This window comes from Odocoileus virginianus, chromosome 10 (assembly GCF_023699985.2).
Source record: "Odocoileus virginianus isolate 20LAN1187 ecotype Illinois chromosome 10, Ovbor_1.2, whole genome shotgun sequence".
In the NCBI taxonomy this organism is placed as follows: Eukaryota; Metazoa; Chordata; class Mammalia; order Artiodactyla; family Cervidae; genus Odocoileus; species Odocoileus virginianus.
This window is the reverse complement of record NC_069683.1, coordinates 14,466,927-14,475,635: the sequence shown is the minus strand read 5'-3', so window position 1 is coordinate 14,475,635 and position 8,709 is coordinate 14,466,927. Positions and strand designations below refer to the sequence as shown.

General features: G+C 51.2%; 1 long non-coding RNA gene across 1 annotated transcript; it reads left to right on the top strand.

Annotated features, from left to right (window-relative positions):
• The first annotated feature begins 1,753 nt into the window (after window positions 1-1,753).
• Window positions 1,754-6,815, top strand: LOC139037005 (uncharacterized). The gene is made up of 3 exons (XR_011489776.1): window positions 1,754-2,047; window positions 3,817-3,939; window positions 4,369-6,815. It is a non-coding gene; the product is annotated as an uncharacterized lncRNA (long non-coding RNA).
• The last annotated feature ends 1,894 nt before the right edge of the window (window positions 6,816-8,709 follow it).

Below are 8,709 nucleotides of genomic sequence, written 5' to 3'. Positions count from 1 at the left end.
ATCACCACCATCACCACCACCTCCATCACCACCATCATAACCACCACCATCACAACCACCATCACCACCATCATCACCACCTCCATCACCACCATCACCACCACCTCCATCACCACCACCACCTCCATCACCACCATCACCACCACCTCCATCACCACCCAACCACCCCATCACCACATCATCCCACACCACCACCATCCACACCAACACACCTCCATCACCACCATCACCACACCCCATCACACCATCAAACCCCACCTCACACCCTCACAAACACCACTCCACCACCACCACCTCCATCACCACCATCACCACCCCTCATCACCACCACATCACCACTCATCACCACCATCACCCACCACCACACCACCATCACCACCTCCATCACCACCATCACCACCACCTCCATCACCACCATCATCACCACCTCCATCACCACCATCACCACCACCTCCATCACCACCATCACCACCACCTCCATCACCACCTCCATCACCACCATCACCACCACCTCCATCACCACCATCACCACCACCTCCATCACCACCATCTTCACCACCTCCATCACCACCATCATCACCACCTCCATCACCACCATCACCACCACCTCCATCACCACCATCTTCACCACCTCCATCACCACCGTCACCACCACCTCCATCACCACCATCACCACCACCTCCATCACCACCATCATCACCACCTCCATCACCACCATCATCACCACCATCATCACCACCATCACCACCACCTCCATCACCACCATCTTCACCACCTCCATCACCACCATCACCACCACCTCCATCACCACCATCTTCACCACCTCCATCACCACCATCATCACCACCTCCATCACCACCATCACCACCACCTCCATCACCACCATCACCACCACCTCCATCACCACCTCCATCACCACCATCATCACCACCTCCATCACCACCATCTTCACCACTTCCATCACCACCATCACCACCACCTCCATCACCACCTCCATCACCACCATCATCACCACCTCCATCACCACCATCTTCACCACCTCCATCACCACCATCACCACCATCTTCACCACCTCCATCACCACCATCACCACCACCTCCATCACCACCTCCATCACCACCATCATCACCACCATCACCACCACCTCCATCACCACCATCACCACCACCTCCATCACCACCATCTTCACCACCTCCATCACGACCATCACCACCACCTCCATCACCACCATCTTCACCACCTCCATCACCACCATCTTCACCACCTCCATCACCACCACCTCCATCACCACCATCATCACCACCATCATCACCATCATCTTCACCACCTCCATCACCACCATCACCACCACCTCCATCACCACCTCCATCACCACCATCATCACCACCTCCATCACCACCATCACCACCACCTCCATCACCACCATCATCACCACCATCACCACCACCTCCATCACCACCATCATCACCACCTCCATCACCACCTCCATCACCACCATCACCACCACCTCCATCACCACCATCACCACCACCTCCATCACCACCATCATCACCACCTCCATCATCATACTATCACTGTGTAAAAGCCCTCCCATCTACACAGGCAGCCTGTGTGGGATGTCACATCTGTTCTGGAGATTTCATGTGTGTGTGGGGTGCATCTATGTGTATGATGGAATGATTGTTGTGGGTTGGGTGGGGGAGGCTATTTAAAGAGTTTGAGGCTGAGTAGCCCTGACAGTCAAGAAGCTGACTGTAAAGAACAGGATCCTCCTCACTGAGCAGAAACTGTGATCCTGTCTTCATTTTTCAATCTCAGTAAAGGTTGAGGGGCTGGCCTGCCAAACAGGTGTGGGGACTCAGAGTCAGACCACAGCTGGGACTGACAGGAGCCCGACAATGAGGCTCTAATCTACCACACTCTGGCTCCCAGAAGTTTACTGCATGACTTCTAACAACTCTGCCTTGGTGAACCTCAGTTTTCTCATCTCTAAAATGGGAATAATGGTAACCAGTCTCAATGGACTGTGGTGAGGATCAACTGCCAGGTAAGTGGCTAGCATGTAGTTAGAACTCAATGAACTTGAGTCCCTTGTCCCCAGCAGTGACAGGTAGCCGCACTCTCTCCTGACTCCTGAGGCTGAGACAGGGAACAGGAGGCTCCAGGAAAGCCCAGAGCAGATGTGACCCCCCAGCCAGGCTGCTTCTCAGTGTCTTCTGATCTTGTCCCATGCCCGGTGCAGGGAGGACCCTCATAGATGAGGGCATGGGCAGTGAGAGGGTGGGGGAGGCCAGGAGAGGGGAGAAGCCCTGGAAGGGAAAGAAGGAAAAAAGGCAGGAAGAATAAGAAAATGCGGAAGAAGGGAGGGGAAGGGGAAGAAGAAAAGATGCTGGGGAAGTGGAGAAGATGTCAGAGAAAGGAGAAGGGGAGGGAGAAGGTGGGAGAAATAGGGGAAAGGGAGGGAGGAGAATGAGCAGGAGGCACCTGATGCTCAGCGTCAGGAGGAGAAAGGCTGCCCAGCCCAGCCACCAGGCCAGGCATGAGGGAGGGGAGGGGGAGCTGGAGGTGGGGCTGGGCAGGCTGGCCTGACCCCTGCTTAACAACCCCCGCCCCTCCACCTGCTGCCACAGTGGGATCCTCTCAACCTACCATTTTGTCCGCTGGGAACAATAGGGAGCTGTCGGGAGCTGTGTCATCAGCTGCCTCCCCCAGAGGAGACGAAGGCAGCGTCTCCCTATCCTGGACCTCAGGGCCAGCTGCCAGCCCAGCGTGGGAGGGCCCAGCAGCTGGGCTGCCCTCGATCTTGGCTCCTCCCTCTTGGTGCCCCTACCCCTCCCTGTAAGTCTGCCAGGCCCCTCTCCCCAAGAGGTTCCCTCCACTGGGCTCCTGTTTGCTAAAAATGAGAGAGGGGGCAGGCAGGGGAGGAGCCGTGCCGACAGCACTAGGGTGTCAGGACATGTGTGTTTTGGTCTTTGTCATTATGGCAGAGATGGCCAGCCGTCCTTCACTATCTGTCCTCCCCTTCTTCCTGATGAATTGCCACCTTTAATTTTGGGCTGGCTACATACTATCCCGGTGGCTCAGATGGCAAAGAGTCTGCCTGTAATGCAGGACACCTGGGTTCTATCTCCTGGGGAAGAAAACAGCTACCCACTCCAGTATTCTTGCCTGGAAAATCCCATGGACAGAGGAGCCTGGCAGGCCACAGTCCATGGGGTCACAAAGAGTTGGACAGGACTGAGCAACTATCACTTTCACTTTTTTCCTAACTTGTGATATGACATTGGCAAGTCACTTTCTGCCTCTGGGTCTCAGTTGATTTATTTGAACGAGAGTCTTGCACTATAAAGAACTGATGTTACAGACTACCAGGAGATTCTAGAAAATAGAAAAGTCACCAAGAGCTGAAGCTGAAGGTCCATCAGGACTGGAGAGGGTAAAACAAGGAAGTGCTTCACTAGGGCCTCCAGGCCTTAGCTGATTGGGCCCTGCCCACCCCTCCCACCTCATCTCCTGTGACCCTCCCTCTTACTGCCTCCACCCCAGCTACACTGGCCTCCTTTCCAGGGCACCAAGCTTGCATCCACCTCAGCACCTTTGCATGTGCTGTTCCCTCTGTCTAGAATGCTCTTCCCTGCAGATCTTTATTCAGGCCTCGTTCATTATCATCTGCTCAGAAAGGTCCATTCCAATTCCCCCACCTAACGTTGCTGAGTTTCCCTCCCTAGGACAACAAAGTTTAAAGTCCTTATAGCACTGACCAATGGCTAAAATGTTCTTGCTCATTATTTGCTTCTTGTTTCTGACTTTTCCCAGCAAATGTGAACTCGTGAGAGCAAGCACCAACCACATTAACTGCTAGATCATCAGATCACCAGGACTTGAAATAAGGTCTGGCATACATTAAGTGCTCAATAAAAACTCAAAGACTACATATAGGTAAGCTTAGAAGGACAAGAAGGGAATTGGCACTGATCAAGAACCTACTATGGGCCAGGCGCTGTGCTGGATGCTTCCCATGAATCATCTCATTCACTTGCCTTCACACTCTCAGATAGGACTTGCTAGTCCCATTTTTCAGATCTGCAAACTGAGGTTCTGAGATGACAGTGATTCACTCTCAGGTTCCAGAGCTCTACACGCAAGGGCTGGGGTTTGAGCCCAGGTTCCCTGGATTGAGCTCAGTAGGTTTTCATGATTCTGGCCTGGCCACACACTCTGGGACACACAAGGATCCTCAGAAGTCCCTAATGCTCCCCACTCCACCCCATCCTCTGACCCCACTTGCTAAGTATCTCCTCTTCACCTCCCAGGCAGCCGTTTCACTGGCTTTGATTTTCAGCATCTTTTCTGTTATCTTCCGAGGAGACTGTGCTCTAAGCCTGTGGCATCACAGAGGCACTGGATTCCACAGAGATGCTTCTTCCCACTCTGAAATGTGAGGACTGGTTCCACCTGCCGGCTCTGCTTCAGGAACTCCTGTCTGATCTTCATTGCCAACCCTGACACAGAGGAAGCTGTGTGGCCTTGTTCTCATCTTCTCTGCCCTTTAAGCCTCAGTTTTCTCATCTGGAAAATGGGGATAACGATGATACCCATCTGGCAATGTGGTTGAGGAGTAAATGGGATGATGGTAGGGCAAGCAGGTTTGGTTTTAAGGTTTAAGTCAAGGACCTTTCCTGCATCTAAATAAAAACATCTGACCTCCAACCTGTGGGCAACCCCCATACTCCTGACTATGGCTTCCTGGTATTATAACACATCAACAGCTCACAAGTTTAAGTATTCCCTTCTACCCTGAGTCCTCTCCCTTCCAGGTTATGTGACTTTAAACAACTCCCTTCCCCTAGCTGAGCTTCAGTTTCTTTGTATGTAAACTGAAGGAGTTGGACTAGATTCCATTTCAGCTCTAAAATTCTAAGGCTTCTTTATCAAAGAAAAGTATGAGCGATAATAGCTATCATTTAGTGAACACTTATCATTTGCCAGGGAAAACTGTCAGTCCTTTTACCTATATTGTCTAATTTTGTCTTCACAATAACCCTGAGGAAGGCATTATTATTATTCCCATTTAACAGCTGAGGAAACTGAGGCTCAAGAATGATAGAAATCACCCAAGATCCCACAAGGGTGGTGGGACTGTAACTCAGGTGTCTGTCTGAAAGTTTGAACCATTTTATTCCACTGTGTGCAAAAGATTTGAATTTTACTTTCACCTCCATTTGACGACCAGGGCTTTCCTGCTTTGTTTGCTTTTGAGGACAGGGCTGTCAGGAGGTTTCCAGGGCTTGGGATGACCTGTAGACGAGACAAGCAGTTCGCAGAGAGTGTGGGGCTGACTTGCTGGCAAGTGGGACCAGAGCTGGACTCCCAGTCTCTTTATTAGTCCAGGTCTCTGGATGATACATCCAAGTCCAAAGGTACCTGCAGTGGTGGTAGGAGATGGGGAAGGGACAGATATGATAGTTCCCCAAGGAATTCTGAAAACAGGGGAAAGAGCTGCATAGGCAACGTCACGTCATTTGCAAAGGTGCCAGGGAAATGTCAGAACAAAATGTGCTGGCTGAGATCTGGAGATGAGAAATCCATTCCTGGCTTCCCTGAAGCAAATCCCTCCACTTCCCAACATCCATCTCAGGCAGAGGAATTAGTCATTTGGCAGTTCTCTTCAGCACCATGGACAGCACCCCAGATCCGCCTTCACATACCCACCAGGCCTCGGAGTGCCAGGCACAGTGACTGGCACCATGGCCAACGGAAGGGACAGTCTCGCTCCCACATCCATGGGAGCCTGCCACCAGGCTCCAGGGAGAAGACTCACAGCAGGGAAACCCATTCACACAGTGCTGGGTGTTCGTTCGTGCGGCAAAGGACCCTCCCAGCCAATGTCGCACGTAACTTCCATTCATGCTTTTGGCGGTTATTGAACAGCTGCTGTGTGCTTGGTCCGGCACCAGATACCGAGGAGGAAGATTAAAAATGAATAAAGATGGTGCTTGTCCTTGAAAAGCTTGGGGCTAGTGGCGGAGACTAGAAAGCAGTGATTATAAGACAGATAAGCAAAAAGCATGCAAACAGCTCACGCTGAGTACTTGTGATAAGCTAGGCATGGCACCAGGAGCTTGATTCATAGTGATGAGCATGAGCCAACTACTGCTCTTAGTCCCATTGTACAAGTGGGGAACCAGGTCAGGGGACTTGTCCAAGGTCATAAGGTGATGAAGAGGCAGAGCTGGGATTTGCATCCAGGGGGTCAGGCTCCAGAATCTGTGATTTAAACTACCACCACAGTCTATGAGGTCATGGCAGGCGGGAGCATTTTTTAAGCTCAGGAGGCAGTGAAGAATTTCTGGATGAGATGACCCCTGGGCTGAATTCTCCCAGCTGAGGGGAAGTGAGGAAACAGAAGAGGGGATAACACATGTGAAACCAGAGAAACATAGCATCCTTTGCAGGTTTCTTGTGGCTACAGCAAAATGAGGTGGAGGCAGGAAGGGGCTGGAAGGACAGGTTGGACGGGTCCCAAAAGCTGGGACCTTGGGGGGTGTTGTACAGTAAGTTCTCTGCATATGAACCTTCAAGCTGCGAACTTTCAAAGATGTGAACATGTGTTTGCATGCTCGATCACGTAAGTTAGTTCACATGTCTGGTGTACATCGTCACATGTATGTGTCTTGTACAATTGATTGTGCTTTTGTGTATTTTGCTGTATAGTATGTACAGGGCACAGCAGCATAGTGTCTTTATTTCAAGCCCAGGATACGCAGAAGCAAGTATAAAAGCAACAACATATAGCCAGTTGTGTTAGTTGTACACCTAGGATAACTTTGTTGGACTTAAATAAATTGAACTTAGGAACGTGCTCTTGTAGTGGAACTCATTTGTATATAGCGGACTTACTGTATTAAGTTAGAGTGTTGGGCTTTAATCTAAACTCTGCAGAGACAGCTAAAGGTTTCCAGGAGTGAAGGCAGTTGATCAGATTTGTCCTCTGGAAAATGGCTGGCGGTGTATTGGGGGGATGGACTGGTCAGGGATCATGGGTAGGTGGGAGGGCCAGCCAGGGGGCTGCTGCAGAAGACCAGGTATTCTGCAAGGGGAGGCTGGGGTGGGGGAATGGAGTGGACGGTATGACCACATGAGCCCTCGGGGAGGACGTGGTGAAGATCACAGGCTCTGGCCGCACATCTCTTGGGTCTATAACCAAGGCCAGGGGTGAGGAAGCAGCTGCTGCAGATGGCCTACCTTCAAGTTCATGTGTTTTACTCATAAGTCCTTGCTCGGGGCCCACTTACTCTTAATTCACATACCATTCTGACAGAGTTAAGGGCCTGCTTCCTAAACCTACAGCAAATTAGAAATAGAAAATTTTCCAAGAACAGGTACACTGAGAGCAGTGAAGAATGATAACTGACATGAAGAGGAAAACTTAAAAAAAAAAATCACAATAAAGATGCATCATTTGGTAGATTTCAAAAACAACAATACAACTTATATTAAAGGGTACTCTGTTTAATAAAGTAGGGAAATGGATTATGTTTTTTTTTTAATTTTCATCCAAAGGCTAAAATGAAATTTGAAAGTTTGATTAAAGGAGCAAACCCTTAGCTGTATAGATCGGCCACTTGCTCCCAGGATCCAGGAAACTGAGACCTTTGTGAGCTTTGCCTATTCAGAGTGCCTTTCAGAAACCTCTCCTGTCCATCAGCTCACCTGATCCTCACACCCATTCCACGAGAAGATAGGCAGAGAGGCCAGCCCCATGTCACAGATGGAGAAACTCATGCTCCTCTGTCTTTTCACCACCTGTCCAAACAGCGCTTCGTCTTTGGGGGTCACACTTGGAGCCCAGCTCTCTGGACTGGTAGCCCAAAACTCTCAGTCAATGAGCCTCATCTGCCTTCCTTTTCCTCCCCCACCTTCCGGGATGGTCCACAACCCCCTGTCCCCCCACCGACACCCCCCCCCCAAATACTCCACGCCTGCTGCCACGGATTGGCTGGTGCGATGCCTGAGAAGCAGCCCTCTCCTCCCATCTCTCTGTGGCAACATCACGGGTTCATTTGCATACCCATCAGCCAATCAGCACTCACTTCTCCAGCAGGCAATCCATCTCTGTCGGGTCCGCTCCCTCACCGGGACTGATCTCAGGACAACAACAAACCTGGCCCTTGAGGTGTGAGGGCTGCGCTGTGAGTTCTGCATATGTTCCCTCACTGAATGTGCACAGCTGGCTGACCTCGAGCCTGTTCTTATTCCCATTTCTCAGATTAAGAAACTTTCAAAGCTTGAGAATGTGGCCAAGTTCATGCCGATGATAAGCAGTAGAGAAGGAGTTTGAACCCAAGACTGTCTGACTCTAAATGCTGGGCTCTCCACAGCTCTAGGGTCTCCCACCAGCGGTACAAGTGAGCATTCTCTCGGGCTTGGGTGGGGACCCCCACGACTTCAGTCTGGGAAGGCAGCCTCTCCAGACCCCATTCCACAGCGTCCCGCAGATTCTTGCTGGCGGGGAGAAGTCCCTGATGAGTCCGCTCCATCGGAGGAGGACACTGGAGAAGAACTTCCAGCCCAGGGAGAAGGCCAGGTGGTATGACCAGGTCCTTAAACCTGGGAGGATCCTGTACAGGCTCCGGGGAGCCCTGAGCTGGGGGCTCAAGGCAGGGCTGAGCCAAGGTCTTGTTGCCAAGGTGCTGGGTGACCGGGGCC